This window comes from Anopheles bellator, chromosome X, assembly GCF_943735745.2.
Source record: "Anopheles bellator chromosome X, idAnoBellAS_SP24_06.2, whole genome shotgun sequence".
Lineage (NCBI taxonomy): Eukaryota > Metazoa > Arthropoda > Insecta > Diptera > Culicidae > Anopheles > Anopheles bellator.
Genome location: NC_071287.1, coordinates 8,675,892 through 8,688,562, shown reverse-complemented (window position 1 = coordinate 8,688,562; position 12,671 = coordinate 8,675,892). Strand labels below are relative to the sequence as shown.

The 12,671-nt window shown below is 46.8% G+C and overlaps 1 protein-coding gene across 2 annotated transcripts in view; it reads left to right on the top strand.

The window, feature by feature from the left end:
* Positions 1-3,117: 3,117 nt before the first annotated feature.
* The window catches only part of LOC131213638 (LIM domain only protein 3-like), a 16,139-nt gene continuing 6,585 nt past the window's right edge, over positions 3,118-12,671 (top strand). The window contains exons 1-2 of one of the 2 annotated variants that reach the window (XM_058207718.1): positions 3,118-3,226; positions 3,486-3,660. The gene's annotated coding sequence lies outside the window, so the exon portion shown is untranslated. Of the gene's footprint in view, positions 3,227-3,302; positions 3,419-3,485; positions 3,661-12,671 lie in introns of those variants that run through there. The other variant, XM_058207717.1, reaches the window with a different exon arrangement.

Below are 12,671 nucleotides of genomic sequence, written 5' to 3'. Positions count from 1 at the left end.
ACGGGCAAAGTCAACTTTATTCTTTTACAACAATCTTGCCGAGAAACACCCGCTCTAAATGTTCCGATTCGAATGTAGGATCCATTGTTTGCACGGCATTCAGCAAACACAATACTTAAATCTCTTTCAGCCATTCGACGATTATCCGATACGATATCCTGTATTTTTTCTACGATTTCAGGTGATGCTACTGTTTTGGAACGCCCTTGATGTGGATCGTTTTTAAGGTTCGTACGGCCCACGTGTAAATTAAGCAACCCATCTTTTAACTGTACTGCAAAGGTTAAGGGTCCTCATATACTTTCTGTATTCGTTCATACATTTCTTTCGTTTTTAAACCTTCTAAAAACCGAAAACTTCAAGCACGAGATTTATTTTTCCATTAAAAAAAAATACAGCGACAAGTCGATGTTTAATGGCTGGGTAAACGAAGAACTAATTGAGAGATCGTTTTTTTAAACTCAAAATTGGATCTTTATTATACAGAAATGTTTGATTACATAAGAGTACAGAAATATTCCACAATGGGATTGCAGCTATTTAATATTTCTAAAGTATCAAAATGATTGAAATGAAAATATTTCGATTAAAATCTATTTAGATTAACATGTAATAATGCCACGTGGCATTGAGTCATTATATCATACTTATAACTAATAACTAATAACTACAAACATCTTACAACTAGTTAACTTTATAAACTTCAGATAATTAGGTCTTGTATTGTTTAAGGGATAGAATTATTACATCTATTGATTAGGCTTTCGTTTAGTTTGTTAATTTCTAACGATAGTCTTTGCGTACCAGCGAGGCTTAGGACGAGATTTGTTGGTGTTCTCCATCATTTTGAGAATTTTATTCAGTCTAATTTGTATTGATTGGAAGTTAGTTTCGGAACAATGCGACCACAGAGAAGAGGCATAGGTTAAAAGAGGGAGGAAAATTGTTTTATATATAAGGAGGTTTATTTGGAAAGTTTAGTTTTAATGGGTATAGCAGTTTGATGAGTATGTCTAGTTTTTTATGTAACATTTCTAAGTGTGGACGGTAGTTATGTTTATTGTCCAGTAGTAGCACCAGGTACCTGAGGTGAGGAGACCATGATATATTTTGATTATCTATAACGATATTTTGTCCAGGTAGGGGAACAACTCGTTTGCTGAATTTATATGGGAAAAATATAGTCTGAACTTTCGATGGATTGATTTTTATCTTCCAGTTGCTGCAATAAATGTTATAGGAATTAACGATTTTTTGTAGGTTCTTAATCGCTGTTTTGGTTACCTTGCTTGTTGATATAAGGGCTGTATCGTCAGCATAAATTACCACTTCACACGCTCTTGTTTTTGGAATGTCGGACGTGAATATATTATAGAGGGAAGGACCAAGGATACTTCCTTGAGGGACACCAGCTGGAGCATTAGAAGGATGCAGAGAGCGTGTTGTTGACAAGTACATTATATCTTCTGCTGTTGAGATAACTTTTTAGTATTTTTAGAATGTATAGTGGAAAATTAAGTTTATGCATTTTTTTTGTAGCAGTCCGTAGTGCCAAACACTATCGAATGCTTTTTCTATGTTTAAAGAGACGATGGCACTTGATTTGGCTTCTGTTTTAGCTTTACTTAAATGGTTTAAAACTCTGGTTAATTGTAATGTTGTTGAGTGACCTGGTCTGAAATCAAACTGCTGGATTGGAAAAATGTTATTTGAGTTCACATGTTCTATAATGCGTGTCAGGAGTAGTTTTTCAAAGATTTTACTTAGAGAGCTAAGTAGGGTTATTGGTCTGTAGCTACTCGGTTGAGTCGGATCTTTACCGGGTTTTATTATTGGGATCATTTTTGCTGTCCTCCAGGCATTAGGGAATTGACAGATCGTTCGTGCGAATAATGTGTCCCAAAAACATATCAAAAAGTTAGGTTAGCCAAACCCTCTGTTACGAAACGCCGAAACTTATGAAACAACCTGGGTATTTAAAATACCCGAAAAAAAACAGTTGCAAGTGCTGTTGGCGATCGCGACGTTTGTTCAAAAGGCAACGACGAATTGGCGACGAAGGCGAAACACCCGAAGGAGCGAAGGTGCCTCTGTTCCGCATCTCCTCCTTTGGTGGTGCAGCGGGGGGGAGGGGAAGAAAAAAACCGGAAACCCTGCATCCTGCACGTTTGTTTTTTTTGCTGTATCGCCGTGCCGTGCTGCTGCACGTACACCGCGCGCGCACAGGATAAAGGACCTACGCTGCGGTTCGGTCGGTCACTGAGACACACACACACACACGGCGTGTGGCGGCGGTGAGCCTCTGATCCTTATCGACCACCGGCGACGACGACGACGACACCCTTTGCGGTGCCGATTATCCTGGAAATTAACTTCTCTAGGCGTTCGGGAGCAGGCGCGCGCGTGCGGAGGGTGACCGCGGAGGGTCGGGGTGGGTTAGGGGGAAGGGGTGGAAGGGCCGTAGGTTAGTCGACGGCACGCTGGGCGCGGATGCTGCGCCGAGATCGGCCGCCGCCGACGATCAGTTCCCGGAGGTCCCACGCTGGGGTCCTTCGATGGGGTCCTTCGGCTGGTTGGCCTCGGTGTAGTATACTCTGCACTGACGAGCGACTTTCGGCCGAGAGAACGCCCCGGTCACACCGGGCTTCCGGTGGGCCAGAGCGAGACGGATCCAGCGAGCTGCTACGGGGGCCAGGTCGGAGTGTTCCGCAGAGCAGAGTCTCCCCTTGCGAGGCCTGCGCAGAGTCTTCGCCGGCGAGCGAGCGAGAGAGCGCACGCTGGCCACGGTGGGCCGAGCGAGCCGGCACTACACTCCGGCCGGTCCGGGGTCCGGGCGGAACCGGTTCGCCTCGCCGCCGTCGGATCGCGCGAAAGGGGAAAAGCAGAGCGAGCGAAACGAGGCGTCGGATGCGGCGTGTTCGGCGGACTCGCTTCCTCGCACGCCGTGGCCTTGGCCAGCCAACCCCGACCGACGGACGGCCGTCGGAGTCTCTCGGGCAGGCCGATTCCCGGCGCGCCGCATTAGACGTTTGATCGTCGCCTGCTTCGGACGTGTCAGAGAGCCGAGCCGAGCCGAGCCGAGCCGGGGACGTCAGTGAGCGCGACGTGCGACGTGAGTGAACGCGCGCGATTACCAGTGTGTTTATCAGTAGCCGTCCGTGGCAGTAGCACACCCGCCCAGGGCTCGAGTTTTGCGGAAGTGACAGGTCCACTAGGTCCCGGTGAGGTAAGTAGCAGTGTCTGTGGCCCATCTGTGCAGGACATCGCTGCTATCAATCGGATCGTGGAGATCGCGCGCCAATCAACCCTTCCGACAGAGAGAGAGATCCCCCGACTAGACTCGAAGCTGTGCCTCAGGTGTCTGTCTGTGTGGACATTGCGGAACCACGTGTCTGTTAGTGACCGTTAGTGTGTCAGTGTACGTGGAGTGACGTGCGTGCGATCACGACCTAGCCCTTATCCCATTTTGTTGCTCTCATTTCCAGAGAGTTCTAGAGTTTGCCAGTGTGCAAGTGCGCCAGTGTACCAGTGTGCAAGACGCAGCCAAGTCAAGAATCGTAGTCCAGAGCGGTGTCCGGATCCCCGGAGGACAACACGATCAACAGCGCCCCGGGCGATTCTCCTGCTGTGTTCCTGCCCAAAGTTTCCAAAGCTAGATCCGTAAGTAGACACTCCAACTAGTAGTGGTAGTAGCCGTAGGCTCTGTATGGTGTGGGGCTCCCAGTAGGCCAGAATTAACATCGCCGTGGCCCAATCCATCATCCGTAGAAGTGTGTCGGTTCTGGAATTCAATTACTAGTGCGTCCGGCGTCCTCCGGAGTGTCGGTGGTGGGGGCGGGGAGTTCTAATTACACATTCGCTGCAATTATCTACGCCGACACGGAGGGATGTTGCCGATTGATGTCTCCTTTGAGGTGAAGGTCCAGGAAGAACCACCGAACCCAGCGGGAGTGTTGGTCCTTTTTTGGTCCGGTGTATGTGATCCTGATCCTGAACCAGGCTGCCCAGGAATTCTGAAATCTCACCGAGCCCGCTCGCCGTAGAAAGGGTGGAAGTAATTGAACCCGCAACCGCAAAGCAGCTCCTGCTGCCAGGGATTTCGTGAGCTCCGGAGCCTTACCCTCTCTCATCTGGCAAATCTGGCAAACCCGCCTCTGCTCTACGTGCGAGTGGGTGATTTTTCCCGCAGTTTCCCGGATTTCCATCTTTTTCCACCCCAATTGTTTACCGAAACATTTGAGCAACGCAGCAACGCAAACAACACACGAACCCGATCCGCGTCGCGTTTGGAGTTTTTAATTGGATTTGCACACCCTCGGGCGGTGCAGGTCCTCGCTCCTCGTAGGTGTAGCAGGTGCAGCAGGATTGGAGAAGGGGCCGGGGGTTTTTTAGGGCCACTACGCCACTAGACGCAAAAACAAAAAACTGGCCCGCCAGAAAAAGGGGTGACCTTTGGCGAAGGACCTTCGCCTGTCCTTCCGTCCTTTCCGACAGTCTCCGGCGCAACTGGCAATGCCCTTCTACTTCCAGACGTTACTACCTACTTACTAGCGGCAATTGTAGGCTTGTCCGCTGTTCTCCAAGACTTTCGTCCTCAAGGACTTTCGAAGACGTGCCACGACGTTATCGCCTCGTAACGGCTCGCTCCTTCAGCGTTTTCGAAGCTACAGGGTGTTTCATTAACGATGCACTTTTTCATTTGGTTATGAAACAAAAAACGGCTGAATATTTTTCGATGCTCGTACTTTTATTTGAAAGGTTAATTCTTAACATTTTGATTAATGTAAAACAATTTTTGGTAAAATGTTCACCAAAATTGACTTGCCCGTAGCTCATTTGGTTGACGTATTTTTGAGTACATTTTCGATTGTATCTGGTCCTATTTCGGCAATAGCAACTTGAATTTCGGTCTTGAGGTTCACTCGCTGTGAGTGTATTGGCTTCTCTTACACGATGTGTGGGTTTTACGAACCACAATACTGCTTATTAACATAGCCACAGAGGTGGAAATGATCTTCAATGAAATACGAGCCGAAAGCCACAAATACGAGTATTCTGCTTAAATGAAGGGAGCTTTTTCATTTCGTCCCATTTCGTAAATTTTAAAGTTGTTACTAAATGTTTACGATCTCCACAAGAAGTTTGACGTTTTCAAAGTCACCCAAAACGTTACTAGCCGTTTTGGAGCCGTCGAGCAAGGGGACCCCGTATTCTGTAGCTCACTTCACTTAATCGTGGTGCCCGCGAAAGACTTGACCTGAAAATCTTGTTGAAAACCTTCGGAAACAGCCACCTCAAACGTCTAAAATAGAACGTAAGGTACGTAAATGATTATTATTATCCGGTACGGTAACGAGTCTTAAGTCCGTCCAGTAGTCTTATGTCTGATCGAATACGCAACCCCCGATCGAAGTCCTGATCGAACAAATATTTCCTAAAAAATCAGGATATTCTCTGTATTTTGCACATCGGCCCTTCACCAACATTAACGTTGACTTACGATAAACGCGGTAAAACATCTGTCTAGTTTGTCAATCGAACGCTCAAAGAAAATTCTAGTTACGAAAGACAGTGACCCGTGCGAATTACAAACACGTTGGACCATCAGTTCACGCAACTCAGACTTGGACAGGGCGAGAGGAATGAAACCGACAGCCTAAAACGACTCTTTCGGTAGTATCACCCGTAGATTAAACAACATTAAACGACAAGCACCGGAGCGAGTCGAGGAGACGTGATTAAAACTAATTGGCGCACTTCGACTTGGCACGAGCGAAGTCACATCACATTTAACATTTTTCAATATTTGCTACAATATTGTAGCGACGCGCCAAAAACATATCTACCATAATGTCCTTGCCTGTCCCTGCGCTTGACACGCCACACGGTTGTTAATCTGTGTGGAAAATCTTTAACGCCGTCAGCATAAATTAAATGGTTTGCTTTGCGTTTCGGTCGTGCATACTAAATAAAGAAACCAGTAACGGCCCAAGACCCCCAAGCCCGGGTGTCCCGCGGTGTCGGAGGAGATGGTCGGGCCGGAAGGGGCCAAACAACACCCGCTTTCGTACATGAATTGTTCTACTACTACTACGCAGAAGAAAAGTAGGACGTAAACCATTGTGCCGATGTGTGCGCGGGCTCGCAGCTTAGAAGTTTTTGTTTCCCCACCGAATGACACATGGAGGCACATTTGTTGGCAACACAACGCGCCCTCAAGAACGGAGTGGGGGGGGGGGGGTTTCTTTTTCCCCCGGTTTTTGTTTTCCGATCCTTGTCAAAAGTTTCCCGGAGCTCCCTCGGTTAAAAATTTCAGCCCCATTTCAGTTCCCACTTCTCTAATGGGGGCCCTTATTAAGTGTTCTCAGACTCTTTCGGGAGGTTTTCGGGATCTCCGGAGTCACTGGAGTCTATCAAGTTCTGTCACTGACAACAATGGATAGAGGCAAAGTAAAAGGCGTTATGAAGGTTAATCGAAATTAATAGAAAATATATATAAGTAATGACGGATAATAATGTCAATTCGTTTGCCATGCTAACTGTCATTTACAAGTGAATGACATTATTTCTTTATTTAATCATATACCAATTACACAATCTACAACACAATCTGAAAGCTTAGCCAACTTATGAATGGAGCGATTATGCACGAGTTCCGCACAACTACGGGCGAAGATTCTGGAGCGTTTCGGCAAGAGAACCCCAAAAGTAACCTCTAACTTTTGAACACCAATCAGGTTCTGCTGGTGCGCCATGTACCAAGTGGAGGGCCTTCTAATCCAACCGCGCCTAATTATCTAGCGTGGCGCTGGTAACAGTTTAAAACGTCCGGGCATCGTTCCTCTATCCAGGTAGTTCCTCGTCCCGGATGGACCCGGACCTCCATTTACAATTATTCTATTCCATCCCTCTTGGCGGGACTTTCTTGGCCGTTTCTTGGTCCGGACCGGATCGACCCTTTTTTTTATGTCCGGAGGTCCTTGTTTTTGAAACACATAGACCCCCTGTAGTAACTTACTTACCATTCGTCCGGGGGCACTAAACCTCATAGGTAGGCCTCCATATGCTTGGTATCTGAACGGGAGAGCTCTGAAGGAGAGAGCCGAGACGGATACAGATACTGACCATGACCGAAGTCCTTGGACCCCTGATCCCGCTCAGCGAGCTCACAGAATCCCAAGCCAGGGCCTCAGGGCCATTGCCAGTCGGGCTGCAGAAGAGTAGACGTGCGGCAGAGGTTCGCTACTATGGAGAGTTCCCACGGCGCCATCGAATTGATGGACAGCTAATTTCTGTACCAATTATGCATTCGACTAGGAGCGACGTCAATCCGGTCATTTTACGGGCTCGTGTCTCATAAAGCACCCGGATCCGGTTCGTTGGCTCTGTTTGGAGCTGCTCCTCTGCCTTGTACCAGAAATTGGGACCGGTGCGACTCACGGACAAGAGTCCGAAGTCCGAAGATAATTTATGTCGCTTCGCGTTTTATGGGCGCTTCTCGATGTGCGGAGGCTGATCATGAGCGATCGGTCGCCTCTGTCGTCGTTGAAGAATTAGGTGTGTCGTATGTGAGTGGGCTGACCCTAATCCTTTCTGCCCGGAAGTTTCTGCGTAGCACGGCGCGACACGATTGATCCATCACCGGTTTGGCCGCTTTCTATAAGGTGATTACGAGGCCGTTATCGATTATTGGCGCGAACGGCCACCGTAGACGACGCTACGTGGGCGCGCACGCGCGTCTGATTGACGCATCGTGCGTTATGACACGATGCTGGGCAGAAGAAGCGGAGCAGAGCCACGAAGAAGCCAGCCAGCCAGGAGATAATTGAGGTCGGGTGTCATAAAACGGAACACCGCGTCGACCTGGGGGGTTCTTTTTTCCCGAGGATGCTCCAAATGCTTACGCACCACAGTTCGCCCGGTCCGTGGACCGTCGCTTTTACGATCGCGAAGGGTACGCGAAGGCGCTCACACCGAGAGCGACCCCGGCCGGCACGTCCCAGGTGTCCCCGGAAGGGGTGCGTGGCCCTTTTCGCTTTCGTTTTTGTTGCTGTTTGCATAAATCTCATTAACACGCGGACGCTCTATGTGTGGTCGGAAAATTCGCTTTTTGCCTGCCGGCGCAGGATGTCCCTCAGTTGCAACTGCGCAGCGCACCAGAATTCGGAGAACTCTCCAGTTCCCGGTGGTGGCCCGGTGGTTGGCGGGGGTCGTAAAACGCACGACATGAGTTTCGGGACCATTGGGTTTAGTCCCCAAAAAAAAAAATAACCTGCGGGCACTACGCGTTTTTGCACGCCTCGGTGATGCGCATTCCACAATGTTCAAGGTCTGGGGTCGATGGCATCGGGGATCGATGGTCGAGGTCAAAGAGTCGATCGGTTAGGACGATGCTGGCTGTGCCGAACTGGGTGCGGGGTGTATTCGGCATGCAGAATATGCAATTTGGACCCATCAGGATCTTGAAGGATATATGGCTCTGTTGCTCCAATTTGGTAATTTGGCTATGTTTAAGGTCCCAAGACTTGTACGGACCCAAAACATTAAACAATAAACTGCCCCAAGGCAACGAACGAACGAACGAACATGACTCTTAACGATGGGGTCATTCGACGTACGCGGCTCTAGGCAGATCAGGAGCTTAAGGCAGCTCGATGAAATCGAAATAAACAAGAAATTGCGCTGGTTAGACGTCTGGTCTACAGAGCAGACCTGAGCAGCCGATATCTGCCATTGCTGCCACTTCTCACCTGAGTTAACCGGTTTCGTCATTCCAGCGATTATCGACATCGGCCCTGATAACGCGAAGATTATGCACTTTACACGCTACACGCTAGGCAAATCGCTCCCGATATGCCTATTAAATGTTTACACTCCTTCGCTCAAGATAAAACACGACTGGAAAACGAACCATTTCCAACGGCCTACGCAAAAAGTGCGACAGACGCCACAAATATGAGTTTAAGCTCGCTTTGTGCGACTTTTAAGCCCGTTTTTCATGCCACTTCAAGTCGTTTCAACCGGAAAACGGTGTGCCACCATTAAACCGGGTCTAGACGAGCGATAAGTGACGCAAATGGCTGCAGGTTGATCAATAATTCCGACAAGGAACCGGGCCGATTGGCAGAATAAGCTATCCGGGAGTTGCTGTTGCTAATTAAAGAAGAAACTGCGAGCGAGATACATTGAAAACTGTGTCCAAGAAGTCTGGGGGTTCGTGTCGTATACAGTCCATACAGCCTATCCTATACGCAGAATATGAGATAGGCTAGTGTATAGGGGTTTAAAGGTGCTGAATACCGCCGACAAGATCTTCTCCCTGGCGCTGCAGTCTCAGCGATGTCGATGAGATCAGGGTTACGTTGGCAACTATCTGACGGAGGATTCCGAAGATGGAACGGTTTCGGCGAATCACGGCGCGAATTGGTCCGCATTCCGCCACAGCAGAGCCCGGCCGCGTTGCAACATGAGATCTCGCCACTTCCGACCGGACGAAAGGACCTCATCCGAATGGTTTTCCAGTGCGGTCGCTTCGTCGCTTCCTGATGATCGATGGTGGTGATCCTACGCACTGGCTTCCAATCCACTCGCATCGGAGTGCGTTCCTTTTTTATGGCGTGCGTAACGTGGCACTTCTCGGGTGTCCCTCCATCAATCTTTCCAACCCGCGGCGCGATGCAATTCGAGCTAGTTCAGCAGGAGCCAGGCAGGAGCTTCGTGTTTGGAGCATGACAAATGGTGTCGGCACGACCAACAGGCGAAAGGTTGAGAGAGAGAGAGAGAGACCACACCGTGCATTAAAATATTAGCTGTGGCCAATTAAATGCTAGAGAAATAATTGGCCGTTTGCCATCGGAGAGACCCACACGTCGAGAGTGTATTGATACAACGCGTCGAGAATGTGTGCTGGGCACCAACACATGGACTGAAAGATCCCGAGCCTAGGAAAGGAAAAGGCGCGTTTTGTTTTGCTCACTGCGATTCTGGCATTTCAATGTAATTTTTGCTAAAACAATTTATCGCTAGGAGTCGCTGGGAACTCTAATCGGACAAATAAAATGGCTGTGGCAGCGATTCGAAGTTCAATTTAGATAGTTTTGCAATTGTTTTGATTGATGGAACGACATTTGTTTCTTGGCAATCGCACGGACTTCAAACGCTCCAATAACGATATGTCGTATTCACTGTTGATGGTATTTCCCTGTCCAAGATAGTCGATGAAGCTCACACCATGCACATCCCAAAACACCGAAACCGTAACCTTCCCAGCCGATTGCGAGTGCTTTCGGGCGGTTTTGGGCGAGGTTCACCAGTTGACGATTTCCACTCAGATGACGATCGTTTTGAGTCCGGTGTGAAGTGATCGGATCCATTGCCCACATATCGACGCAAAAATTTCGGTTTGTTACTGCTCATCCTGGGGTTTGGTCCACGGCGAGCAAACGCGGCACCCACTTTGGACAGAGCCTTCTCAAAGTCTCTTTACAGTGTCAGCTAACAGACGCCACTTCACTTTTCTATCAGTCGAAACGATTTTTTAGATTTTTTTTTCATGTTTCCTGGTATTACCGTCCCATTTGGACGTCCACTGCGTTCTACATCTTCGATGTCTACGACCACGAGCACGTTTGAAGCCGGAGAAACCCAAAGGTTTTACTGTTGTTTCTGATGGAGTGAAGTCGCTTAAAAAGCTTTTCAAGCCATTCGCTACGCTTGAACGATATTTTTTTTCTCGCAATTGCTTTCCAACCATGGTTCTGAAAATAGCAAAAATAGTGCCACAACTAAGCTCAAAACTTATGAGAAGAATATCGTAAAATTTTAGCAACTTTCTTTTAAAGGTTTGTTACTACAAGATGGTCAAACAAGCATGCACTTTTTTATTTGGTTATAAAACAGAATATTTTTCGATGCTTGAACATTTATTTGAAAGGTTAATTCATACCATTTTTTATGGAAAACCATTTTGGTGAAATGTTCACCACGGCTGTTTGGGCAGTTTTTGAGTACATTTTCGTTTCACTCTGGTCCTATTTCGGCAATAGCAACTTGAATTTCGGTCTTTAGGTTTTCAATAGTTGCAAGTTTGTTTGCATAACATTTTAGGTTGGCTAAAACAAATCTATTATTTTTGGTTGAAATTCAAAGCTATATTTATCAGGTTTCCAATAGTTCGATTTACATCAAATATGCATCATTTTGCTGGAAAATTTGAAAATACCTCTATAATGCATCTCTTGTAGAAAGGTTTAGGTCGTTATTGACGAAAATCTCGAGCAAACCATTTTCACAATCCTTTTATGATCTCAGTTTTTCATCCCTCAGGAAATTTTGTAATGCATGAAAAGGGAAGTTAGGTCCGGACTATACTGTGGATGCATTAAAACTTCCCAATCAAGCTCTTGGTCTTTTTCCCGGTGACATTTCGTTGTCCTGGTGGAATTCAAAACTTCTTCCGTTGGCCGGTCGTTCTGGTCGTTTCTGATCAAATTAGTGAATTTCGTTTCTGAATTTAGTGTTTGGCTACAAGGAAGAAACTCATAATAAACGGTTCTTTTCAAGTCCACAGTAGAACCTACCTGGCCGTTATTTCTGGTTTGACCCACCGGTTAAGCTGCTTCACCACTCTTAGACCACGATTATTTTCACACAGTATTGTCGTATGTATCCTATTCGTCATCCGCAATACCCATCCGCATAAGAAATGGTTCGATTTCATTCCGTTAGGCCAAAATTGTTTAGATGGAAATTCGATCCATTATGTTTTTTGGTATGAATACGGTGGCGCCCAAACAACGAGCTTCTTTGTGAATCCAGCTTTGCGCAACTGGCTTAAGACTGTTTGATAGTTAATCTTTAGTTTCTGGTCGATGCTCTGATTACTAACATGCTGACCAACTTTGATTATTTCTGTGATTTTATCGATATTTTCGTTGACGTGTGTGTCTGTGCGAGGTGCATCTTTAACATCAAAAATAACTGAAACGGGTCGACCAACCAAAATTTCACCCAGCTTGCTGTTAGAGTATTGGCACCATAAACACCATGCAAAATTTCAGCGGCCTTGCTTGAAATTTCGCCTTTTTCAAAGAAAAACTGTAAAATGTACCAAATTTTCTCTTCGTTGACCTCCATTGTTAACATCCTGTAACGCACAAACGAATGGAACAAATAATAAATAGTGAAAGCATTTTTGAAGTGTAAGGTATCAGCTTTAAAACGAACCTGAATTTGTAACTGTACGATCGCTACTTCACGAGATATCGATCACTAAAGCCACCTTCCGAAAAAATAATGGATTTCTTTTTAGCCAACCAAATAAATATCAAGTAAAATAAAACGTTAACATAGCCACCAAGGTGGAAATGAGCTTCAATGAAATCTGTTTTCCAAATATCGTGATGGTGATTATTTTCGCGATTGTCAATCCAATCCCTCCCTGGGCTGGGCAGCTGCTTCCAGTGGCACTAAGAAGTGCGACTTTCGGCTTCAGCTCTGCGTCTCCCGATTTTCTGCGTTCTCCAGCGCGTAATTAGTCGCTAAGACATTGTTGACACTTTTCAGTTTCTGCACGTCTGTTTGCATTCGAGAAAAATTTTGAATTTGAATTTGTTTGGCATTCCGATAGGGTCAAATGTTTTTAACTTTCTTAAGTTGGCACCACTGTCCAA